This window comes from Astatotilapia calliptera, chromosome 10 (genome assembly GCF_964374335.1).
Source record: "Astatotilapia calliptera chromosome 10, fAstCal68.1, whole genome shotgun sequence".
In the NCBI taxonomy this organism is placed as follows: Eukaryota; Metazoa; Chordata; class Actinopteri; order Cichliformes; family Cichlidae; genus Astatotilapia; species Astatotilapia calliptera.
Window position 1 is genome coordinate 11,409,743 of NC_137431.1, and position 27,827 is coordinate 11,437,569.

General features: G+C 39.5%; 1 protein-coding gene across 2 annotated transcripts in view; it reads right to left on the reverse strand.

Moving 5' to 3' along the window:
* Positions 1-27,827, reverse strand: part of flrt1a (fibronectin leucine rich transmembrane protein 1a) — a 56,302-nt gene that overhangs the window by 17,300 nt on the left and 11,175 nt on the right. Inside the window, exons 1-2 of one of the 2 annotated variants that reach the window (XM_026181872.2) lie at positions 14,009-15,336; positions 11,115-11,374 (exon numbers count right to left, since the gene is read on the reverse strand). The gene's annotated coding sequence lies outside the window, so the exon portion shown is untranslated. Of the gene's footprint in view, positions 1-11,114; positions 11,375-14,008; positions 15,337-27,827 lie in introns of those variants that run through there. The other variant, XM_026181871.2, reaches the window with a different exon arrangement.

Consider the following 27,827-nt stretch of genomic DNA (forward strand, 5'->3'; position numbering starts at 1 on the left):
ATCATATCATCAGGGGGGATGTGCACACATGGATGGATCTGTGAGGATTCCCAACAGAGCCTCTCACAACATTCTGCCATGGAGCCAAAGCCAACAAGATTTACAAAAAAAAAAACGACAACTGCACAGCCAACAATCATTTTGTTGAATTAGCAACAATAATCAAAGATTACAGACAGTTATAAAACTACACTTTTGTGTGCGCTGTTTTGAAAGTTCAATGGAGAGTAAATACTTTGTCTCAGGAAAAGCAACAACAGAAGTGACAAATTCAAGCTTAAACCTTGAATTAAACCTTGAGTGTAAATATGAAATCTTGAGACTCCTCTCAAGAGCTGTTGAGAGGCTCCATACTCCAACTCCATTAGGAGTTGCTAGCAGATGGCTGTATTAGCTAGACTGATCTGGAGATACTTTTCATTATCTAGAAGGAAGGGCATGTTTTAGTCTTGAGCTAACGTCATGAAGAAGTCAGGATGGCACTAGGAACTGTATAAAAACTTCTCTGAAAATCATGTCTGCTTAATTGAGTTATGTATCATAGGTGGAATGGAAAGATATACTCTGTAGCTGGATGCAGATGATGTGACAGCTAATTAACTATTTGCAGTCACCATAACTGTGCAATGGGAAGCTGTACTCAGACCTTGACTGGCATCCCAGTTTTTGTTGTTGTTGTTTTTTTGTTTTTTTGTTTTTGGGGGGGGGGGGGGGGGGGGTTGTTTTTTGTTTTTACTGACTAACTAAGACACACCACAACAGTCAAGCACAGTATTGACGATGGAGATTTGGAAACCGCTAAATTGCAACACCATCAGTGACAACTTGGGCCAATCACAGTCTTCAATAACCAGAGCCATTAGTCAGAACGTTAAGGCCCACGCAGCAGCATATAGCCAGGCTGTAGTATTGATTTCCTCACAAATCCGAGGTGATCTGCCAGAGCCAGTCGGCTTTCATACAGAGCGTAGGTTAGACGGCACCATAATGAACCAAAACAAATGACACATTTGCTGCAAGCTGAATTTGTTAAACATGTATTTGCAAAGATAACTTTATGCATGCATGTTTCTTACAAAAACAGTGAAAATTGTAAGGACAAACTTCGTTGACATTTCACTCATTTTCAAGTGTAATGAACCACTGTTTGAAAAAAAAAAAAAAGGACAAGCACATGCCTCTGCAGTTGTTCAGCTGTGGCAGGTCAGGGATCGTTTTAGTAGAGAATTAATGAATGTCTTTCACTTTTCAGTCCAAATGTTGTATATTTGTTTTCTCACAAAGGAAAGATTGCACTTATTCTCCTCTAAGAGTGGCAGATGTTAACAGGTGAGTGCATTAATAATTCACTACTATGTTAGATTTCCAGTTGAACTTCAAGGTCTAGATATCCAGCCTATTTGGACACTTTTATGTTTGTAACCATTTGATACTTTCACTAAAAACATAGAGTGAAGCAGAAAAAAAGTGGATGTCTGAGATTGAACTAGGCTGAAAGCAATTTATATCTTGGCTGCAGCAGAAAGTGTCACACAAAAAAAAATTGAATTTCTATAGATGGGAAGGGTGATATTTTTAAAAAAACCCCACAGTTTCTGGACAGTTTCTCTTAGTTCAGTCTTCACGAGTTGAATAGAAACTTGGAAATACATTTAGACTGTTTTTCCCAACCCTCTCAAATGTGGTTCAAATATTTCTACATTTATAGCCCTTATCAGGGCAGATTATTGCAGAAGCGGAAGGGAAAAAATGCATTTGTCATGCATTATTTAGGACTTATTCTGCTGTACTGTCCTTTAGCATCTCCTCTCATGACACGTTGTCAGATATGAAATGAGACTAACATCTGTGCTCTGTGTCCCGAGCTCCGCAAAATATTCACATTCAAAGCTAAACTGCTACTCACTAATCCCTTTTTGAGCCTATTTCCTCTTCAGTCCTGTTGACACAGCAAAGTGGTGTCAGTGCACTTTAAGTGGAACCTGAAGAGTGAAATAAAACATTTAAAAAGCTGAATTTTTTTTACTTTATGCACTTTGATATTGATTCATTTTTATGACTATAGTATAATGTATTCTGGTGTTGGGTTTTCCAGCGCGTGCAGGTTGTGTGTTCGAGACAGCGAGAGGCAGAGTAGTGCTAAAGAATGGATGACTTTTGAATCCCAAGAGCTTCAGCAGTGAGTCTCTTCAACACTGGAGTATTTGGGTCAGCCCTATAAAAACAAGATAGATGTGGTGTGGGATTGAAGTGGTGCACAGAGCCAGAGGGATTAATAGAGCATATTGAGCTGTGATTCTCTGGATTAAGCAGGTGCCACAAAGAATAGCAAACACACATTTCAGCATTTTTTTTCTTTTTGCCTCGTGGTTGCTCACTTGTCTGCACCTATTAGAAAATGGCATAAAAACGTAAAGAGCACACAACTGTTATTTGTGTTTGTGCATGTGTGAATGCTTACTGTGTGTTTGTCTATCCAAGCAGGATCAAATTGCAAAAACATTAACCCACATGTGGACAATCTATATGGTTGTCTAAATTTCAGTTATCTATAGTGGGGAGTAAAGCAGGGATGTGGGGTAATGTGTTAGCCAGACAGCCAGCCGCCTCAGGCACAGTACAGTACACACAACAACCCCCCAATCTAATACTGGAACCCAAGACTAGATCGATTTACATAAAAAATAAATAAATAGAAAAACAGAGACAGAGGGGGCGGGTGAGGGGGAGTGACAGAAAGCAGCTGTGTGCAAGACCTTTAAATCCCATCTCCCCATTAAGACCTCACAGAGGGATAGGACTGAGACATCTGCAAAAGTGGATTTTAGATGACCAAAGTGGCTGCTGACGTATAAGGAAACCCACTTCACTAATGGCGGTGAAACGATAATAGTGGTCCACAGCTTATCTCACATAGAGAACATTTTAGATGTGCAGATTGGACACGGGGAAAGGAAAAGATGACACAAAGCATGATGCTTAGGGCGATGACAAGGAACTCAAAACATCTGATATCATGATAGAAAAACATGGCCTGCTAGGCAAATCCTAAAGGTTGCAGCAGGTTTATATGACTCTGCGTAGAAATAGAGCTAGAGGATTATACACTTATACTCTATTATGTTCTATTATACAAAGCTAAAAGAAAAAATAAATCTCTGTTGTACTCCATGTTCTGCTTCTTTAACATATGCAAGATGTAATTTAGCTATACACCTGGCATATTTTTAAATCAAATGTGTTTGGAGCTTGTAATACAATTTCATTATAAATTAATTAATGAAACCAATGCATTACAATCCTGTTAAATTTCTATCAACCTCCCCTCTCTGAATATGTCATAGAGGCAGGTTGGGCAACACATTAAAGGCTAAGGCAGCATTAATGGATTCGCCCCACACCAACATACTTTTTTCCCCTTTCCTTGTTTATGTTTACCGATTTCCTGGCATGACGGAAGGATTGGATTTGCGTGCAGCCATTTCTTATCTCAGCTGCTGACACAAAGGCCCAGTGTATATAACCTATATAAATGTTAAGCGACACGGTGGCTCAGTTAGCACCATTGCCTCGCAGCAGGAGGGTCTAAGCTTTGTAATGACCCTGATTTGGATTTATGTTCAAGAGCTCCAGATTCTTCCAAGACCACTAGAAAATAGATGCTATACTAATATTGTACACTACATCATGTAAAAGAGATAAATAACTGTTAAAAATGCTTAAATAAATCTGGACACTTCGCTAACAAAAAGTCCAGTGCTTTCATTACTCAGCTCTGTGTTTGTGACGCTTTCACAAACTCAGCATTTGGCATCTCATTCCCTTAAATATCTTAAAGGAATAATGAAATACATGTCAATAAATAATTAATACCATGTATTTTACCCCATATATATTTGAGAAAATGCTGCTGCAAAATAATACAAGCTGCAGGGTAGCTACAGAGTGCTTCACTTGATTCATAGCCTGGGATTCATCTCCAGGGTTTTGTTTGCGGGTGGGTATGCAGCTCACGGGACCCTAGAAAGATTTGATATATAGCTTCACAGCACTATAACGTGTTTTATCTTTACAGCACTGTAATACGTTCTGTCGGGCCACCAGTTTAATTCTCTGTCCTCTTCACTGTAGCTACTTCCCCTGAATTATTTTGGCTCAGCGTTTCTTCCTCAAGACAGCCAGATTACAGGTATATCCTTTCAGCATTAACAAAAGGGCCACAGATCCTCGCAGCGATATGCTCTTGCGCTGTGTGACAAGGTAACACCAAATCTCCCGTGATGTTGACAGGATTTCAGGGGGATTTTGGTTCAAATGTAATGCATGCTAACCCTGATCAATGGTATGAACCAGCTTCTTAAGGGTGTTACAGTAATAGAGTCAACTGAATTGAACTTCGTAGCCTTACCAACAACAGTTGCAAAAAATATCCTTGACTTAATAATTGAAGCACTTTATAAAAGAATTGCTGTATCCAAGAGAGCTTAAGATGTTTAGCTATGCTACTGGTGTCTCTCTAGGGACAGCAGTGCTGGTCAGCTTTCAAGTCACAATTAAATTAGCAAAACTGTAGTTCATGACCACAAATTATCAAAATATTTCCTTTGTCAATGAGGTGTCTAATAAACAGGGGAATACCCAGGATTCAAAATATCTAGCTAGTTCTACAGATGGGCAGTGAGTATAAATTATGGGTTGTTTTGTTTGTTTTTTACATTGATTTTTAAGTTTATTGATTTATTTAATTAAAATCAGATTTTTAAACACCTCAATGAATATCAACAAACACAAACTAACACTTACTAAAAGTACATTTGTTTTATTTTGAGAGATATGTTAAAGTGAGGATAGAAGATCAAGATTATTGCTTAAATCTACCAACAGCTCAGCTTGAGTGAGATGCCCTGAGTCTAATATCAGATTAAAGATCTTTAATCTGATATTAGATCTGTACAGGACGTGTTGCTTGTTATTTCATATTATAACATGTTTTTATTGTACAAACTGAAAAATACTAACTATGTTATTCAGCTGCATTATTGTGTAAGAATAATATAAAAGTGTGGGCTCAGCTGGGTAGTGTGCAGTGTGCAGTGTGCTGCGTAGTAAAACTCACAGTAACAGACTATGTTAAAGAGCAAGGTGTAAAGTTCATGGTCACTGTTTGCTAAACTGAGGTGTTTATAGCACCTTTACACTTCCTAGGGCTCGAGAGCAGCAACAATGCAATGGAGTCAGCAGCAGAGGTCAGCTGATCACATCCTGTCCACACAAAAAACAAATCTACTGCTAGATTTCACAGTTAAATTAATTTCGGAGTTACTTTGAGTCAAGTCATTTTTTCAGGTTTCCCACTACACTACTGAAGCTTACATCTTAAGCTTCAGTCAACTGCCAAATCCTTCTTTGTTCATAATCCTATGCTATCATGCTAGCATCCTTGAGTATTTAACATTTTAAAGACTTGAAAAAATGTTAGATCGAACTAAGATAAGGATAATGTAAGAATTTTAACTTTAAAGATGTTAAAATATCAACATCAAAAGCTCAAATGAACAGAATTAAAACCACATGTACAGCCTGCTACAAAAAGCAGCAATGGTTTTTGGATAATATTCCAGTTAATGAGAACTGTTCACCAGTTTGAATTTTCTTGAGACCTAAACTTCTCTCCCTCTGGACCAAAGCTATAGGACAGACTTTGTCACCAATCCTATGACATACCTAGAGCTAATTAGTTGTTGTTGTGGGTGTCCTTGCACCTATAAAGTATTTGGATGCAACTTGCTAACCAACCTTACTGGTTATGGCTGATAACTTTGTGTTCCATCCATTCTCTTCTACTTATCCAACTCACAGTCAAACAGAAGTGGTTCTAGACTATCCTGACTATCACAGGGTGAGAGGTGCTACACCCCAGACAGCTTCCCAGTCTATCACGGAGTCACTAATTAACATAACTCCAATAAGTGCATGTCTTTGGACTCCCAGGACCTTCTTGCTGTGAGACAGCATTGCTGCCATGATGCTAAAATAGCATTTCTCAGCACTTCTTGGATCTAAATATGACAACAGCTGGCTTCAAAAAACAAACATGATAGCAGTAAAAACTTTTAACATTGAGGCTTCAAAGTCTGAGCACCAGAAACCAGTTAGTGATATTAAAGTGGGTACATCCATCTTGTATATGCAGTCTATTGGAATAAACCATAACACAACTTCAGTATAAAATAACTAGTCAAACTTAATAAACGTCTTTGCTCCCACCCCCCAAAAAATGTTCAAACAGCTTTTTTTTTGCCTGCATTTTATACTTTTAATACACTTTCACAAAGATTTACACCATGGCTTCATTTACAGCTCAATCCAGCGTGCCAATATGATCAATGTCTCTGGCTCATCCCATCACGTAGATATGCCTGACACTGGGAAAAAAAGGGGAAAAAAGCGGTGACGTTCCACTCTGAGGTTCAGTCAATGCATCAACGGGGCCGGGTTATGGGTTTGGTTCGGCTGTTATAAAGTAAATTATTAACTTTTGGAGGGCCATAGATTTTCATTCAGATTGTTTAGGTGGCAGTTATCTGTCTTAAAATGTCTCTAACCCAAGGACAAAACTGCTGGCTTGTCTATTGAGTCTCCTTTTACAGTATAGTTTTTCACAGAAATTTCCTTTCTGATGTGAAATGACTTAAATATTCTCAAACAGAAATTTTCATGGGTTTTTTTTGTGAAAAAAAATGAAATCTACTAAAGTAATCTAGAGTAAACACATCTGATCTACAGTTTTATTTAAAATAAATCTCTTCATATATCTATATTTTAATGCAGATGCAGTTCTGCCACACTGATGTATGAGACACTGAGACAGAGTTGGCTTGGCAGAGTATCTGGGAAATAAACTTTAGATGTGTCACGTCTGTGTCAGTGAGCATAATGCAGTGTTTGATCAAGGCCTCACTGGCTTCTGAAATCATTTGCATTGATTTTAATCTTTCTGCTACATAAAATAGAGGAAAGTCTTTAAGCACGAGAAGGGCCAGCGTCTCCGTTTTGAGGAAACACTCATTTCAAACGGGACTTACAAAGGCAAATTTATCGTCTGCCTTTGAGTCAAGGAGTCAGCCTGTGTTTGTCACGCTTCAGCTAGGACTCTGATTGGATTTTTTTATTTGTGAGAGGTGGAGAGACAGTGAGATTGGTTAGCTTAATTGGTTAAATTTGAATTCAATCCTGATAAGTTGCAATATAAATACAGGGCTGTGGTGGGAGGCCCGGGCAGCTGAGCCACAAAACAACATTGTGCCTTCGGGTGAAAATTAACCTCAGAAATAAGAGAGGAAATAGAAAACGATTACATCAGTTGAAAACCTCTCTGTATCCCTGACACCTTTACAGGACTGTTAGGTTGTGCCTGGCGGCCATGGTGGAGGTCCAACAAGACCTGAACATGCCTGTAAACATAAAAGTCAGCCATCTAAAAACTGCTAAAGTAATGTGACAAATACTGTGTAAACTGACTATTTTACATGAGTCTACACGACTCTGTCTTGTAGCTGATGCATAGTCATGCTGTAATTATTAAAGAGAACAAAAACTACATATTTACATTTTTATCTTTATTAACTAAATGTATGACCGTTCTTTATTTCGTATTCTTCAATTCTGTTTCAATTCTGAATATTTTTTCTGTTTATATAATAATAATATAAACATAATAATTTATATGAAATTCCACAAGACCAGGTTGAAGCCTAAGTGCAGACTGATTTTTAAAACTGTGTCCAAATTATGACTTTAAACACCGTTATGATCTTAGCTAACATGAGCTAGCTAAATTCAGAGACTATTTCACTTATAGTCTTTCACATCCTGCATACTATGTATCAAGATCACATTCAATTGTTAATTAGTGTGCGTAAATCGTTACATTTTTAATGATCTCAAGATTGGTTTAAAACTGATTTTTTTTTTTTAACTACCAAGCAAACGTCGGTGATATTGGTATGAGGCTAAGGTCACCAGAGCGGTAACTACACTGGTGTCGGTGAAGAAATGATGATGATCTTGCAGGAACTGTGATTATGTTGTTGCAAAGCTGAAGAAATGCTTGGCAATCTGGTGATTTTCAGCAGCATTTTTACAGCCCTGTGTGGACGTGAATGTTGTATTTAGCCATGTCATAGTAGTGTAACACAAAGAAATGATTCTGGGAAATGTAAATTAGGTGCAATATGCCCTCAGTACAATACATTGCTCTAGTGTTGTGGTGTTGAAATAAAGAGGAGAAAACCCAGGCGTGTATGGTTTTACAGCCTGAGAACATTCGTGCATTGAGTACAGTTTGTCCTTGGACTTCTCAACATTTCAAAATAAAAATGCCATCCTACTTCAGATCTATCAAAATAGGAACTCTGAGTCAGAAAGTCTGATGAATAACTCATCTATTATAGTCCTTGGCTGGGTTGATCATAGGTCAGTTTCCAACATGTTGCTGCCATTATCTCATCTTCTTACTTGCCTGTTGACTGTATGACTCATTTCCCTTTCCTTTGCTTAATCATTATATTCTCACCTACACATTGCCACACATTTCACATTCTATTCGTCAGACTCTATACAATACTTAAAAAAAATAAAGCCGCTCCTGTTTACACGCACGACCTCAAAATATAAGGACTCAATTAGAGGCTGCGCTGGTTTAACCGAACAGCTGTATGTATCGCTTAGAAGACACAGGCGCCGTTTTCGTCCTTGCTCTCCCTGTCGCATTTTTCTGGTGGGAACAATGAAGCGGCTGACTGAGACCCACTTTTCTTTTGCTTCGTCATCATGCCTGCCTTTACAGTTGTGTTGTCCTTTCACGTTTGGCTGCCATGTCGGCTGTCTGTGCCGCATTCACAAACGTCATTAAATCCCTTGTCCTAAATTGCCTACATCAACTACATTTCATAATGCTTTCATCTTCCCTTCTGTGACTTTGTTCTTTTTCTGCACAGTTAATTCCTTTGCTTTTGCTTTTTTTCTCTCGCTCTCTTTTTCTTTTTCTCCACGTCGCTTTCTGTTAGTGCACGGTTCGCCTATTAGTCTTTATATCGTCCAAACTGGGATGTGAAGCAAAACAGATGCTTGCCTTTCCTTTAAGTAATATATGTTGGCAAATACCAATCCACTTTTGCCTAATAAAACTTCATCCAAAGAAAATTACAGCAGCCATGCTACGCAGTAAATTTATTACAGAGCCATTAAATGCATCTAACATTGTCTTGTGAGACTAAATTGCAGTGGTGGATTAAAACAACTAGTATAAGTAAGCAGGCTTCTCTTAATAAATACAATTTTGTGTTGTCACACTTGAAGCAGTTTGAGTTTATCCTTCACCATATGAGAAATTAGAGTGGATAAATAGATACAGGCCGCCTCCGGGGCCCGGAAAAGATCCTGTGCAGTGTACACTTTGCTTTGACTTCTCAGTGTGTGTGTGGGTTTCTGCTGCATGAAATATCAGCTGTGGGAGTGTTCGGATCTTAAGCAAAAGTTGCTTTGAATCCCAAGATGCCTTGCACAGTTTTTTCGAAACTTTTCGCTCTTTTATGACTCCACGCGACCTCGTTTTCACCCCCACAAAATCCGGTCAGACTGAGTTAGAAACACAAAGGGTATTGTGTTATTCTTAATTTAGAAGCTATATCCATGAAAATTATATGTTGGCGTTCCACTTTCACGAGAGGCAGCTCACTTCAGAGCATTGACCAAAGGTAGCAAGTTAGTATATTTTGCTAATGGGGGCTGGCTTTTAGAGAGACTTTTACTGATTGCTTTGTTTGGCCTCATGCCCAAAACGAGAAAATGAGTGGGATAATCGAGCTTTATTGCTCACTGTTTAACTGTTGATAAGTGTTAGTTTGTTTAATGGCTGCATTTATGTCTTATTTAATTACTCCCACCATTTGAGAAAGAGGTAGTGCAGTAAAGGTGTTCCTCTTGCTCGGTTTGTTGCTGTGGCTTTAAATTCAATAAATATCAACACTTAGTTGAACCACAGTGGGGGGTGGGGTTCCATGGAAGTGCTAAAGGATGAAAGAAAATCACAGTCGGGGACAGTCGCAAGTAATTCTGTTCAATTTATAAAAGTGAGTCTATTGTAGGCAAATGCTTTTAAAATGTTGCTCCAATACAAAGGTCCATTGAGTTAGAATCACATTAGATGGGGTTAAAATGTATTACATTAAGTTTGAGCCTCAGTGCCAAGCTTCAGTTTCACTGAGAAAAAAGAAAAAACCTAGAACAGCACTTAGCTTAAGGTAGAGCTCCTCTAACCATGGATAAAAAAAGTTCTGTTTAATAAAAGAAGAAAAATGTGCCTGTTTCTCATCTGTAATGTACGGATATATCTACGTACGTGTCTATCTATCTATCTGTAGATGTTGGTGCCAGACGGACTTCGTGAGGTCAGAGGTCTGAGCAGAAAAGCAACAGTGACTCAAATAACCACTCTTTACAACCAACGAAGGAGCATCTCTGAACAGATGGACTACAGCAGCAGAAGACCACACCGGGTAACACTCCTGTCAGCTGACAACATGAAGCTGAGGCTACAATTTGCATGGATTTTTAAACACAAAATTCATTCGGATGGTATGATCAGAATTTAGAATAAATAACATGAAAACATGGCTCTAGCCTGCCTTGTATCAACAGTTCAGGATGCTGGGAGATATTTTCTAGGCACACCTCATGGCCTCCACAGTCACCGGATCTCAGTCAAATAAAGCACCTTTGGGATGTGGTGGAATGGGAGATTCACATCATGGATTTGCAGCCAAAAGATTTGTAGCAACTGTATGATGCTGTCATGTTAGCGTGGACCAAAATCTCTGAGGAATGTTTCCAGCACCTCGCTGAATCTGTGCATCTAAGAATTAAAGCAGTTCTAAGGGCATTAGCAAGGTATACATGCATAACAAATAATCATCAAATAAAACAGCAGAAGGACAGACAAGTTCAAACACAGAGGGCGATGCTTTAATTCCATTTGAGTACATCAAGAAACAGCTAAAAGCATTATCTAGATTAAAGATAGGGTAAAAGAAAGTCCACACCATAAAGCTTACTTTTTGAAGCGAGGCAGGCAGGGAAGGAGGTGCAGCCGTATCATTTGCACCGTTCTTCCCCACACGATTCCTTCAAAGTCCCCAGGCTGAGTCTCCTTGGGCTCCTGTCGGCATGTGGTCCATAAACTCTGGGAGGCTGAGGCAGGATGTCGGCGTGTAGGAGTGTGTTCTCACTGTTTTTAGGAACAGCTCTTTCCACCGTGTTTTTATGCTCGGCTTTGACGTGGATCAGTTGTCACCTCTGACTTCAAATCTATGCTCTGCGGAGAATGGGAGCGAGAGGAAAATCATAATGGAGCACATTCGGCCATCAGTGTCATTCAAGTGTCACATCTCTGATTAAACTGGAGCTGCATTACATATCCCGTTATTACTTTTCCTCATCTACACTAGGTTAGCGGAGTGAGTTATCTGGTCTTCATTTACCCAACTTTGATCGCATTTGATAAAAAATATAAAGTCTGTGATCTTAAGCGACTCATTTCCTTTCACTTGATTTTCCATCCAACTGATTGCTTCTTTCAGTTAGGAAGGATGATCGCCTCGGTATGGTGATGGATGAGAAACTGTAGAGAAACTGTTCGATGAATTGTGTGACGTGTTCCACATCTTTGTTTCTAACCTCACTAAATTGTTACTTGTCCCTCCTAAAGCTCTGTCACACCTTCTTTTTGTAAAGGAGTAAATGGCATTTGAAGCTCCCAACTAGCAGCCACCTCTGAAGCTCCACTCTGTTGTCTCTCCGTCTTTGCGTCGCATTGATGCTGATCGCGTCTCTTTCTCACGGCTGCGTTGTGACACGAGACAGCACGCCATCTCACTTCAGCTTACTTCTCATGTCGTGAAACCAAATCTAATCTGATCTGACTTGTAAAACGAGAAGGGAAGCACTGCTCCTTCGCTCTTCCTCTTAATAAATGTGCCGACTAAAATTAGTTCTGTGCTACTCTCTTTCACAGTGAACTCTTAAGAGTAGCACAGGTGTTTTCAAAGAAATTTAAACTTCAGTGTTTTGCACATGCTTTAGCTCAGAATCAGCACCTGAAATAATCCAACTAAATTCTGATAATTAATAATTACAAATCACTAATCTTCATCACGCTGAGAGAAATACTAAAACATAAACGGTAATAGGAGTGTCATCTTTAACTCCTTCAATAACACGCATATGTTTTTGAAAGTGAGCCCCACTTTCTCTGCCAAGAGCAAACAAACTGTGTCTATTTTATAAAACAAAGAAATGTCTCTACAGAGTAGGAATTTGTTATCCAGGAAATGCTTCAGATGTCTTATGGATACTTTTCAATAAATATCAACCAAGCGTTGGGATTTGTGGTCGAATTTAGAAGCTGCTGCTTGTAATTGGGTTTACAAGTCGGCAAATGACTGTTATGTAAGTCAGAGGGTTCTAACTTTGATCAAAACTGGAGAATAAAAATCTTAAAGTGTTTCGGAGTTATGTGAAAGATCGATTTCTGTGATTTTGAAGCAGATTCATGCTCATTTGTAACGGTCAACCGAGTGACACGATCTGAAAATGTGTTTCTTCTCTTTGTGTTAGAATTTCAGTAAGTTGTGACTTATGAGAGACTGATTTCGACAATAATTAAAGCTAGTGGGAGTTTTAGCTTCCAAGTGTCTTAATTGGTTCTGTGAGCTGTGTGTCACAGTCACTGCTACAACCCCAACTGATACTGATGCCAGGCTAAATTTGGCCACACTGCAATGCCACATGCTCTTTCATTTCTTATACATTCTCAGTTTTGTTGTGTCTGGTAGAATTGTACAAGTGGCATCATCATTAGACCCTAATCTTTTGTATCATTAAGCACAGACATGCTCGTGCTGTTAACAAAAGAGGGACTAAAATCTTTGCCATCTTTCTAAAGATAAGTGAAAATATGAATCTAATATTTTTAGTTTGTCTAACTACTTTTTGCCCACTTTTTGCCAAAAAACTAAAAGCTGGGCATTCTTGTAATCTGTTAGCAGTCTTTCTCTGGCTGGTAAAGAAGAGGGAAAATAGATGAGGAAAAACACATGAAGAAATAACAACAGCTGTTACAACTGTGCTGCATCGACACTACAACGGTATCCCAGCTAATTTGTCCAATTATGCAGTTTCTATTACGTTAATTATTTTGCACATTAGAACAAGAGCAGGTCAACCATAATAAAATATTTTACCTGTCAATAACCAAGGTTAACATAGTTAACTAAAACTAAACTAAAAAAAATTAAGCTAGATATAGAAAAAAACAACAACAACACTTTAGTTAATAAAAAAAAATCAAAATTAGAACTTTTTAGAAAATTTAAACTAACTGAAATGATTTTGTGAGAAAAACATATAGAGGAATTATTTTTGGTATTTGTTAATTTGGTGAAATTTGTTATCACAAACTGGCTGATGAGATGTGTTTATTGAGGCTTTGGATGTCTACAAAACTGTGAGTCAACGTCTTTCAAAGAGTTGTGTTTATATTGTAATATTCATGCTGATTTTCCTAAATCTTGCCTCTGACACATGCCCTTCATACAATAGCAATTATAAAGTCTTAAACTAACACTGAAACTAATAAAAACTAAACAAAAACTAAACATTTTCAAGCAATGAAAACTAAACTGAAACTAGCAAACCCACTCAGGAAATTAACGGAAACTAAAATAATTCAAAACAAAAAAAAAATAAAAATAATTTGAGAATATAAAACTATAATAACTCTATTAGTAAGACTAAACAGGAAGATTTTACAATTACACGAGTCCTCCCCTCCTCCTTCTCCTTCTCTCTGTGGCTCTGCTGCACCCTCCCAGTTTGAATACCTCTGATACAGATAAATATGTCGCACAGATCTGAGGCACAAATTAAATGTATAGAAATATAATCTTACCGCTGAGCTAGAAACAAACCAGATGGCAGATTGTTAGATGCCAGATATCTAACATGCAGGGCAGACAGTATACCTGAACTAGTTCAAGTTCAAGTACAAGTTCAAATTTTATTTGCCACATGCAGTGGCAGGTTGCCCTGCAGTGGAATGAACCCGCCCCCCGACCTTACACACACAACACAGACATCACATGGGGATAAAAGTCAGAGAACGGTTGCATTACAGAAAAAACACTGAAATGTACACTACAATGGGAAAGTACAAGAGGAAAAAAAGAGACCTCTACTCATGCTGGGCTATAGGAGGACAGCATGAGAACAGGAAGCAAAAAAAACTCCTCTGCACAGAAAGCACATAAACGTCCACAGTACAACATTATAGAGCATGTGACCAGCAACAGGGTTGGGTAGGGGGTGAGGAGTAATCCCAGGCAACACAGCAGCCATCCTGCCACTGCGCCGACTCTCCAGCACGGGCCCAGACCCGCCTCGTGTTCCCAGGAGGCAACAAGCATCGAAGGCATTGGAAGGGAGGGGAAGGGGGATGTGTGAGTGCTTATCAGTGTAAATGTATGTGTGTGCGTGTCCATAGTTCAGCTGAGACAGTGTCCTTCACCCTATCAGGCTAAGTAAACAGTCTACCAGCCCACCCAGGTGGCCTTCCATAGAGTGGGAAGAACAGTCAACACACAGTCGTTATCAGGGAGTTTTTGTTCGGCTCCAGCCTTGAGCCCACAGCTGGCGCCGAGGGGATATCCGCATTATGATGTTGATGTTGTTGATTTTTCTTTTATGCAAGCAGCTCATGAGAATTTCAAAGCTGTTCTTTAACACTCCGACACTGGTCTCTCAATCTCCCGTTGGAGAACCGCGAGCTTCTCCATGATGTTATCAAACTTGCACTCCGTGGTGTTGTCATTCTTGTGCTCAGAGAGCCGATTCTGAGAACTCACAACTGCAGTGAGCTGTTCCACAATGTAATCCAACTTTCGCTCAGAGGTGTTATTCTGAGCAGACCTCTCCTTGATGTAACCCAATATATGCTCGGAGGTGTTATTCTGAGTATTCACGGCAGCTGTAAGCTCATCCAAGGTCTTAACCATGCTGCACTCAGTGAGCCCATTCTGAGAAGTCACGCCTCGTCCCATCGTTTCAATCCCAGCGGGCAGCCTTGGGGGGGTTTGAACAGTCGGTTCCGCTTTCTTAATTCTCCGATAAGCCAGGGCCAAGCCAGCTCCGATCAGCAGGAACCCTGTTATCATTGTTCCGAATAGGTAGATGTCTGCAGCGTCCTCGATCGACAGTTCCGCCAGGCACAAGACCCTCCATTTCTGCCACCCGTCCATCATGTATCTGGCAGGGAAAGTCCCTCCAGGGCACTCGGGCTCTCTCGTTGAGAAAAGGGGTCAATAGCATTCAGAGACCAGTTGATCAAATCCATAATTCTGTTTTAGGTTTAGAGAACAGACTGTGAGAGAGTGTTCCAGGGAAAGTAATACACACGAGACAAGACAAGGACACAAGGATGACTTAATTCCAGTATATCATTATTATATGGTTTGGCTGAAAACTAACAACCTTCCATGCCAGGTGGCACCGGTGCCTACAGAGTCAAATCAAACGGACACGCAGAGGCTTGTTCAGCTTACATCACAGAACGTAACCAACATTTGACAGCTACAAATGAACTCATGAGGACAGCAATCGTTTAATCATAATAACTGTTGTGATTTATTGCTGGGAGACACGACTCCAGCAGAAATTGTGCAGCAGCACAGACAATAAAGTTAATTTGTTCAATTTAGAAGTCTTTTTTTTTTTTAAGAAAAGGAAAATTGAGACAGGTCTTAGTCGAGTCTTTAAAGCTTTTATCAAATTTACGGAAAGCAAGATTTATTGTTCAAAACGGGGAAGGCCAGGTTTATATCCATTTTTTCCTAAGCTTTTAGCAAACACTGTTACAGGTATCCCATAAGAGTGTGCATCCTGCTCTCCAAGGAGGCCTGACACAGATAAACCATCCTCCTGCACTAAACCTCTTGGCACTGTCACCACATCTTGTCATTCCTCCTATCATTGGTATGACACTTAACTGACCTTTTGAGTCCCAGCTCTGACACACAGGTTGGGTTGCATATCTCCAATTTTCAAGCTGAAATATCCAATTGGATTCCTGCCAGACACCTCCCGATTGACCTTGAGCAAGCCTGAGCTGCTGTTCCCCCCTCAGAAATCCTGCTCTTAACAAGAGCCGTCAATCACGATGACACCGGTGCAGTTGCTCCATCCCAGACCAATGTTCAGTTTGATCTTAGACAACCAACTGCTACAGCTGCTATTGCAGATTTGCCCAGTGTAAAATTTGCTGACTCAGGCCCAATTGCTTGTACAAACACTCTTTGTCTCCCATCTGGACTGCTGCAGCTTCGATCTGGCTGAGCAATCTGAAAAGAACTGCACCATAGATGTCAAAGTAAAATCCAACATATACTTGGGCTTGTTTTTCATTACTGTAATAAAAATCTGTAATATACTGTTTGCAGGTTGCACCGTTTGGAATTGCAGTCCTTGGGTCTTCCTATTTATTTTATATTGCTCACCTCTACTTATCTCAAAGAACTACTTTTGGACCATTCTCAAATAAGGAGCCAGAGGAATCAAACAGTGAACATAAAACATGATTAAAATGTATAGTTTAACTTTTCTACTGATTCCATTGTAGTTTGTTCTATTTGATTTAATCCAAACAAATTATGCTAATGAAATTAAATAAAGCAATATTCCAACATTTTAGGAAACTATTTTTTGCTTGGTTTCTAAATCATACTGTAGCTCAAAACCCCTTATGACTTAGTGCTACATGTGACCATCAACATATTGAATAGAAGCAACATGAAGAAAGATTCACGGTTCTTTCCAAAGGTAACAACGTCGTTCTACCAGAACTTCTAAAGCTCACTGATTTCCATTGTTAAGCTAGCCAATAATATATAATAATATAATATAAAACGTTTGAAGGACAGTTTTAAGTTTATGCGCACAGGCTTCGTTAGCCTAGCGAGGTTAGAAATTGTTCTATTTCTGTGCTTTATGCTAAGTTAACTTTTTACCAGCTGTAGCTTAATAAACATCATACATTCTCATATTCTCTTAGATTTTTATTAAAGGTTATCGTGACTGGGTGGGGCCACACTAACTGACACATGGATGCGGCCCAGAAAGTATCTGCTCAGCTAGGCTAGGCTAGGCTAAGTCAAGTCAAAGAACACGACACCTCGACTGTGTTTGTGGTTTTGGTGTAATTTTGAGCACTAAAAAAGTTAAATATACTGAGACACCATCAAGGAAGCCTAAACTCTAGTTTTGATGAGCAAAGTTCTCGTGTTTTCTTGCACCAAGTCTTTAGGTGTAGCTTGTAGGCATTAGCTGATAATTGAGCTCTCCTCTCTCTAATCAAAGTATGATCATTTCTGGCTCCAAAAGCATAGCATGGTGAGAGGCAGTGCGCTACAACTTAAGCTTCAAAACATGCTTTCGTAAACTAAAATGTAACATTACTAAAAAGAACACAATAATTCACGTCGTACACTGTAGCGGGCTGCTAGTCCAGCTCTGATGTGTGAAGCGTTAACATACGGTGTTTCTCTAGACTTGTCTTATAAAAGATAAGAAACACACATCATGCTCAAATATTCATTTAAGAGCATAATTCAAAAAGAAATTAAAGCTTCATTTTTTTCTTTTTAAAACACAGATGTGAGATTATTACAACTGTCATCAAGAGAAAGAAAGCAAATAACTACATTGAACAAATTATTAAACGTTGCAATCTCATTTCATGCTCTGGAAGCCGACGTCTAGTCTTATTATCACTAGATTTGCTTACAAATCAGTGCCTGTGTTGAAGTTAGGGTTTGTTTTTTATCTCTGTTGCTATAGTGCGTCCATCCTGTCACAGGGATAAAAATAAATGATTCAAATGAGCGCGTGTATTTGTTTGAAATTGCTTCTGCCTCGCAGTGGTTCGGTGGTGATAGACAGCAAAGGTGCAGAACCTGAAGCTGAAGTGATTTGACACACTCACACACATACACACTTCGCTCTCACACAGATACCCTGCGATGTGATCAGACTTTTAACGCGGCTGCACATAATGTGTATTCACTGACGGGGAAGGGGGTGGAGAGCAGCGTGGACCGGGATGACGAAGATGACAGATAATTGAGACAAAACATACTACAGCAAGATTTCTTTATCATTATCTTGAAGTTGTTTTTCGCTCATTTGGTGTGGCATTGTTTCACTTCTTCCCTGCAGGCTCTCAATGACAACTAAAAGAGCATTCTCTCTTTCCTCGTTAACTGAGGAGTGCATCAGTCCTAATAAGAAAGCTTTTACACGGTTAATTAAGAGACACTGTAATGCAGTATGTAATGCTCAATTTACTCGATCTCATTCTCCCCCTCGTCTTCTTTAATTTCATTCAGAATCAATCTGTCGGACTGTTTTTTTCTTTTTCTTCCCCCTTATTATGTGGACTTTTCTACATCAAGGCCCGCTACGACTCTCCAATTTGCTTGTGTGGGTTCCATTTTGAGCCTTTCCAATAGCTTCCTCTTCCACTGCACTCTCTGATCGGCCATTTCTTTTAATTCTCAGCCTTGATGCTGCTAATTCAGGGCAGAAGAGTGGGGGTGGACAAGGACAAAAAGAAAAAAAAAGAGAAAAACGGATATAAGGAAATAAATGAGCTGGTTTGAAGGGAAATTAAGATGATAAAATGCTGGAAATAGGGGGCAGCATTCACCAAAACACAAACATTGGCAGGGAGCGAGCTGCGAGGACTTGCCAGTGAAACTAATGTAAACATGGAGGGAATATAGAGTGGAGAGGAAAAGAGAAGCTGTGAAAATAGAGTGGGGCAGTGTTGGAGTGAAAGCGGATGAGTAAATAGACCAATCACACTTTGAGGGCAAGGAGGGAAAAAGAAGAAGAACAGGTGTAGATTTAAGGGGAAGGAAACAAACGGAGCAGACAACTCGAGAGGAGTGAGCTGAGGGTGGCGTTTTAAAGGTCCGCGCGTTTGAACATTAATTAAAAGTTATCCACTGATGAACTGCCCTGTGATGAATTGTTTCCCTTCCCATAAAAACTGTGTATGCATCCCAGAGAGATGAGGGCAGGCCACTAAATCTGCCATCCATGTTTTTCATGCTCTCTGCTTTTGACAGTAATGAGCCAGGCCGGTATGATTGGCTGTTCAGAGGCTGATTAAAAGTAGTTCCTCCTAATACATGGATTTACTTTGACATTTCCTATGCGGGAAATCTGATAGCTCCTTCAGCAGTGGTGAGTGTAATAATTATTTTCATTAGCGCATAATTGCGCAGTTGTTGATTCTTCTCAAATGAAAATCTGAAAACAATGTGACAGAAATAGGCTGGGTGAGGAACCTGCAGAAAATTGGCACCTCAAGTTTGCAGATCCCCTTGGATTCAGAGAGCTTTAAAGAGGACCTGTTAAGCTCATTCCCTGCTGTTTTTATTCTTGGACTCTAGTAGGGTAGCTTTGCATGATTTGCAGTTCAAATAGTCCTTATTTATCCTATTCTGGGCATTGGTGCAGTCTCTCAATCTGAAACAAGTAGTTTTAGGTACTCTATCCCATTAAAGGCAGCTCTCTTGTGACTGGCTGCCCCTCACAAATAAAAAGGTTTAAACAGCTGGTGGGTGCATCAGGTATTTCTTGAGAAAAAGCTCTAAAAACACTGTCTGCTAAACATCAAACAGAAGTTAAGTATGGCCAGGTAAACATGCTGTCGTAATTGCTGCAAACTACCAACTCCCTCAAGAGTTGTTAGAGACTATAAATAGAGTTTAAAAAATAATGATGATTTTAAAAAAAGGCAATAATGAACTTTCAGTTTTTAGATAAAAACATCACAGCAGATGAATGCTAATGTTGCTCATTAACTACTGGATCTGTAAATAAGCATTGTTTTGCAACGTTAATGTCCAGTAGCAACACATGTAAGCTTCATAAACCACACTGTACACTACTCTAAAATTCAATTCAATTCAATTTTATTTATATAGCGCCAAATCACAACAACAGTCGCCTCAAAGCGCTTTATATTGAAAAAACTCAACAATCTAATGACCTCCTATGAGTAAGCGCTTTGGCGACAGTGGAAAGGAAAAACTCCCTTTTAACAGGAAGACACCTCCGGCAAAACCAGGCTCAGGGAGGGGCGGGGCCATCTGCTGCGACCGGTTGTGGTGAGAGAAGGAAGACAGGATGGAGGACATGCTGTGGAAGAGAGCCACGAGAGCTCTACAAGTACAAGGGCTGCAGGGCTTGAGATTTTTAAAGACAGCTAACAGATCTGATGTGAGCAATAAAGAAAAGTGTTGAGAAGTTTTCCAGTGAGCTACTAATGAATCAAATTACTTTCCAATATGTAATATTTAAATAGTAACTTACAGAGAGGGACAAACCAGCAGCTAAACAGACTGAGGCAACATTTCAGGGATATTTACACAATAATGTGCTGCAGCAGTCAACAAGTTCAAATGCAGTAAATCATGTTCACGTATGAAAATTAGATTGAGAGGAAAACCAAAGCATAAGAAATATAAGAGTTAATGTGGGTTGCTTTCAGAGTGCGAATCTTGTATAACCGCACGTGTCTGTCTGAGTGATCTTTGGCCTAAGACAGAACAAGTGGGTGCTGTAAGTACTTTATTCAAAGGCATAAACAGTTAAAGTGTAGTTTGTAATTTTGCTCAGTTTCACTAATTGAATTCATTTTTGTTCTTCATAATATCTTTGCTGGAGGAGCCAAACCTGAGAAGTTTTTTTTTCCTTAACAAGCGTTGACTTCAAACAATATGTACTCTCATATTAGCTAAAGTAAGCTGTAATTGTAGTGTATTCAAATCATTATGTTTCCTTCCTGTGAAAAAAAGCCTTATCGTGCAAACGTAATTTGGTAGCATCTCACCAATCAGTGCTTCAAATCGACCTCGCCACAGGAGGCCCAAAAAGAAATGAAAGGCGAGACAATCGGGAGCGTTTCAAACGCGCATGCAGCAGCCACATTGAGGCTGTTATATGATGCAAAGTGGGAGACAAATTGCAGAGTTGCAGGCCGAAATGGTTCATGGAGTCGGCTGAGTCTGACATATTCTGCCCGCTGAGCTCCACTAATCACTGCAGCCTGTCACAGGCACGCCCCTCTTCTCCAGAGAGCAGACGATCACGCACCCGATCTCAGGGCAGCCACAGGCTGACCCCACATAACACACACATGCAGACACACCCAGGCAGCCCTCTTCACGCGCATGCAATTAGATGTCAAACAGATCACAAGTGAAATGTAGTTTCCACTCCTTTACTGCCTGGTAACAAAACATAAATTCTTTTCTCTGTCCCCTTGTGTGTTTCTGTGACTCGCACAAAGCATAAAACTGCATACTACAGCATAAAAAAATCTCCATATCTATCATTCCTAATTGTTTTTCTATTCCATCCCCCATCTCCCACATACACACAAACACAGGGGCCCATTTTTAAGCTGTATCAGTGTAATTGATGCAATGACTGGAAATAAACAGGCAATTTAAGTGCTGGACACCTCACTGCTCTCTCTCTTCCTCCTTCTCTCTTCACTGCTCTCTCTCTCACCACTGTGTTTCTTCTTTGGCCCTCCTCTCACACAGACACTCACACACACAGTCACACACACTACTTTGTGGAGTATCTCCCGATCGAATAAGGTGGAATAGGGGACAAGGTCAACATGCTGGGGGACAAAAAAAAGAACGTGTGAGACAGAGAGGAAATTAGGCAGGATAAGAATAGAGAGGGACAAAGGGCATCCAGAAAACATAGACCAATCTTGCAGATGACTCACGTCTGGATAATTCTGGTTTTGTTGTTCTTGCTTTTTAACGACAAATTTACAACTCCCCGAGAAAGCAAGAGATCGCGATATCGCTGTCCAAACTGCATTATTAACGTTTCTCGGTCCTTGTAGCATTGACCAATATACCAGCTTATTCTCTCTGTTTGGAGGCCTGCAGCTCAGATGAGGTGCAGTTCACTGAAAGCTTTAACTCCCCCCAACTAAAAAAAAATGTTTGTTCTAAAAAGTCTTTTCTGTGTGCGTGACGGGTCGCCTTCACTCGACCACTCAGCCGAGCGGACAGTGTTCCAACCTCTCCTCCCTGCAGCGAGTTTGGACCCAAAAAAAGACAGAAATAGCTCAAGCTGATCTAATCTAACGGGCCACGTCAATCTGACCACAGTGCTGCACCGAACATCTTCAGCTCTAAAGATCCTTCATGTGTGCATTTCCATTAGTTACACCTAGATAAGTGAACTGATTATTAAAAGCTATATGTCCAATTATGTACCCGATTGTCATAGTCCGCCTGCATGTGTGCATGCATGTGTGTGTGTGCCTGCATTAATCTGATCCCGCTCGGTCCTCTTAGCATCATTAGGGAACAGTCAAGCTGTATGAATATTAAAAGGTTGCTGCCAGTTGTGTACGCTACAGAGTTAATAATAAACGAGGTCTAATATTTTAATGGCTCTGCATGTTGACATATCCCATGGGCCGCCATACTGTCTGTTCATGAGGTAATAGGAAAAGAAAATCAAGCATAAAATGATACAGAAGGACTTGGCAGTACATGGTGAGAGGCAGAAGGCATAGTTTCCTCCTCTTTCGTGAGGCTTCCTCTGTTCTTAATGGGAAAAAAGCCTCTATTGTATCCTCACATGGTCCCAGATACCCAGATTGTTAGGAGCCAAAAAAAACTAAACTATTTTGTAAAATTCGAAATACCCATTTGTTATATTGGACGTTTTTATAATTGTTTGCTTAACTGTCACAGTCATCTAGGCATCGGTTGATCAGAAACATCTTAGAAATGTTTTCCTCGGTCAGTGAGTCACAGGAAGATATTATTATTCACACAGCTGGTCCTGGCAGTGTAATAATAATGTATGCCAGGCAGGAAAATCAAAGTGTGGGATCATTTTGAGAGACAAACAGGCAAACACTCAATTAGCATTTGTCAGCCTCAAACATGGCTTATTATTTGAAACATGTAAGGAGCCTCCTGTTAGCATGACTGCTCATTCTAGCGTTAGATAGGAAATCGTCTCGCCGGCTCATGAGACTAAATCATCTTTAACTTCATTTACTGTGTTTTGTTTCTTTACTGCACCCCAAACAGGCATATAAGAAGGTGGATGGAGTGTGGAAACCTGTATAAAGAGGACAGTTGTTTACATAATTATTCACAACATTATTTATTCACTCCTGACACAGAAACAGTGTTACTGTCAGAACTGGTATTTTCCCCCTAATTTACAATCAAGGCTGCTTTAGTTGTTGTCATTAGCAGCTGTCTTGCTACATGTGTGCACTTTCATATTTATTTTTTAAAATAACCTCTTATATTATATTTAGCGATTACAAATTTTTATTGAGTTTAACAATTTCTCTTCACGCATTCTCTCTCAGTCAAAGACTCAAAGTCCAGCACCAAAGAATACATTTTCTAAGATTAAATGAATACGATAAACATGCAATAGCTGACTAACTAACTGACTGAACTTACATCTACTAGTTACAGTACCTGGGACAATCTTTGACTGAGGGGAGACCGAAACTCTGATGGCATAATCTGCAGTGTATTGAAACTCAATGAATTCAGATTTGAATGACATCAGCAGCAGCTGTGGCGGTGACTGAAGCCACAAAATTTCATATTTCTCCATGTGGCTTTTGGGAGGTCAACCAGGTTTTTATCTCTGTCAGTGAACCTGCTGGCATCCATGGCTATCATTAAATTTCGGGAAAAACTCTATTTTTGAACTCTGTCCATTTTGACCTTTGACCACAGCACTGCTGCTGCCATATTTTTAGGACTGATGACATTTATTGTCCTGGTGGGGAAAATATAGCTGTCATCTCTCAAACCACACGCCCTTGACTTGGGCCCATAGAGCAGCTCAACCTTGACTTGTATCTGGACATTACACTGACCACATTTTACAGAACTAATTACACACGTCCTCATCAAGACATCTTACTTGAGCAATACGTTTTTAAATTACTGAACTGCTAATCGTGCTCGTTTACAGTAATAGTTATAAAACATTCACTTTTCTTTTGCTTAAAGCAAATAAATTTAATGTGAACAATTCAAATATGACTGTACTGTTAAACTATAGATTACAGCAGGCTGAAATTTAAGCCATCAGTCTAAGAACAGGTACAGTATACCAAATAGAAAACACACCCATCTAATTCATGCTTAATGTTTTATACTGATGTTCTGCATAACCTGAACTCTCCAAACAAGTCTGCAACTCTGACTGTTAATAGAAGTAATTGAAAATCAGACTATAGTTCAATGAATTCACTATGTTGATGTTCATTTTCTATGAAGTGGTTTGTATTAACCTGGTTTTTGTTATGAAAATTACAGTTTGCTCATTGTTCTCAGGTTATGGTAATATGTGAAGTACAGAAAAAGTGATGATCTCTCTTGTCATTGGTCGGCTGTGTTGCACAGGCTAATGAGACTTAAAAACAGTCATATCCAGGACAAATGAATCTTGTTTAGGTTCAGGAGGATTATGACTACATGGTCAGTGGTAACAATGGCCCCAAAAAAGCATTAAAGAGAATAAACACTTCAACAGTATTACTGATGTTACCATAATGGTGATTATGGCACACCTTTCTAATGTAGGAGCCACTCCCTCCATTATCATGAAAATTAAAATCCTGATTGATCTAATAGGTTACAAGGTATTTCAAGGTATCACATCATTTGGAAGTTCTTTATGTTTTTGTGCAGGTTGGTCTTACGCATTGAGAATCTTGTGTTAGCTTTTCTAAATGATCTAAATTGAATACTGTTCAGTACATGAGGAGGAGGAATTGGAGAAAGTGGAAGTAATGAGCATGAAGGCTACGCAGAGAAAATGGAAAAGTGCCTGTAAAGCCTTGAGAACAGTTTGGGTTAGGACCCATTAGGTAATCATTGATGAAGTTTGATTAAACTCGGACCAATCCTGTAGCAATCCTTTTGAATTGTAGAAGGACGGACAATCAGTGGATGCCTTTGCTGTGGCATGAGCCCATGTGTCCTTCAACCTGACGAGCTAAAAACTGCACTCGGGCCTCTTTCTCTTCACTTCAGGCACAAACACGCTGTAAACCCAACATAATATATTATCACCTGAAAGCTGATATAGCAAAAACATGCAAGTTGCAGTTCAACTCAATTATTTATCTAGGATCCTATTTAAAGCCCAATATGTACCCTACCTCCTTTTTGGTCTCCACTAACTCTTGAGGTAAAAAACACATGAACACATTACTATATAAGATTAGTCTACATTTGTATGTTGCTCACTATATATATAGTATAAATATCATTGCAGTTTTCATATACTGTCATCATATAATTTATGTTACTTGCATTGCATAAGTATTTAAAATGTCAGCAGAGGGCCAGATTGGGGGGTGGAAAAAGATTAAATGTTCATTTTCACACACGATCGCACAACGTTTACCCAAATTCTGTTTGTGTGGTTTGCAATAATACAAAAACTGGCAGAGCGGTCCACAACATTTGAGCAGTAAAGATAAGCACACCACGTGAAAGGACGAGAACGTGGCGGGGTAAAGTGCAAAGCGTTTATTGTCACAACTCAAGCAAAAGTGAGCAAAATGAACCCCCTAACAATTTTTTTTCGCATACATGTATTCCTGTTTCCCTGAGGAGAAATTGTAATAACTTTGATTAAAAGTCCAGCTTTGTTAGCTCCAAGTGCATAAATACAGCCTCCCAGAGCTGCTGTTAGTTCTACTGTGTGGAAAGTCCTGGAAGTAGACGTTACTCTCTCTTGCCCTTACACCCTAACGTTGCTCAATCTCCCTTGAAAGACTTCACGTCTTGATGATGCCAACATTATCACTGCAACCCCCTGACAAACAAACCCCCACTCATATAACAAAGTGCACTCACACAAACTGTGCATACACACATGCATGCACGCTGTGTGTGCTCACTGCAGTGCCTCTACCTCATTGACCCCAGTATAATACTTCATTAGGTTTAAAGCTGATTTTACCCTTCTAAGTGAGATTAGCTTTCTTTGTCTTCTTTTGGCCTCTGAGAAAGCTCCCTGCCATAAACCTTCTCTGCAGTCACAAAACCAATAACCTAAATGTCAAGAAAGTTTATGTTTTCCTGGTATTTTTTAATCTCCAATCCAATTCCTTTATTCTCAGAAAGTGTGTGTACTGGAAGAAATCCATGGCCACATGACCAACTGTGACGCTGTTAAAATACATGCATAGGACTTCTGTTTTATTAGTTTAAAAAAAAACCCAGAGAAACCAGATAGTTTCATAAAAAAGATATGATCAAATTTACCACAAAGATCATAAATCACAAAATGTTATGTTTTTGTATATTTAACAACTCTCCTCTTTAATATTAAACTCCTACAGTATAATAATCAGACTGCTTAAGGCAGTTCCATAAAGGGTAGTCATTTGTCTTTGTGCACAGTGCACAAGTTAAAAAATTCAGCAGGCAGGCCGGGGCCACGGAACTCCATTTTAAACCTTCTGAGAAATTTTCAGCGCAATTGATCATCGCACTTCATTTCACAAAGCACAAAGCCTGAAGCAGAGGGAGAGGACTGTTCAGTGGCAGGAGGAGGGAAGGAAATCAGAAACAGTAAACCTGTCCATCTGGGCACCGTCTGTGTGGGCTGGCAGTTATTGCACTCTGACAGTGCGTCCACACCGCGAGCGACTGATGTGTCGCTGTAATCTGACCTAGTGTGGGCGGTGCAACAGGCTCTGATTCTGCATTTGTGCCGCAAAGTATAGAACAGACGGATGCTGCATGTGACTGGCATAGGCTGGCTGCATGCAAGAGCTAAATGAGAGGCATTAATCTGAAACAGGAAACTGGGGGGAAACAAAGCTATTGGCATAAATTTGCACTTGCAAATGTGGTAGTTTATCATGTAAAAAATATACGTAATACAGCCCAGTGATGTAATGCATTTGTCATTTGTCATGTTAAAGAGATGAAATTGTGAAACTCTGACTTTTATAATACACCAGTCCCAGTAATTACATGCAATGTGATATATTAAACCGCTAAATGCACTGCGCCAACTCGTACTACTGTTGTACAATCAAGTTACAGCACCATTACAGAGGCTTATTATTCTATATTTAAATATAATTTTATCCAACTAATCCTCCTCCTCTTTTAATTATCTTCCTGTCCTAATTTTGTGTGTTTAACACAAAGCCCCTGAAAATCTGGCTTAATTTCTCCATACACTAAAACTGAATACTAAAAATGACAACGAGCACTTTTTAAGAGGTTATATTTAATATTTATAGGAACTCGAGAATGCAGATGATTCATCTAAATCGTGAGCGTCACTTTAGAGTTGCATGAGCGACTCAAATCTCAAACGTGTCCATGTCGCGGTGCACAGAATCTGTTATAATTTTGCACATCAATGAATCAAAAATGGTGAAGAAGAAAAAAACAAATACAAACAACTATCAATATATAAATTTAAAAAATTTGATAACGATTTTTACAGGTAAAAACTCAGGAACAATTTGAGAACTTTAATAGTTCGATTTCACAGACTGTAATCAAAAGGTTGCCTTTATTTTGAAACTCCACAGCAGAGATACAGCGGCGGAGTGTGGGCAACACTCGGGCTCTGTGAGCATTTACGCTTGAAAG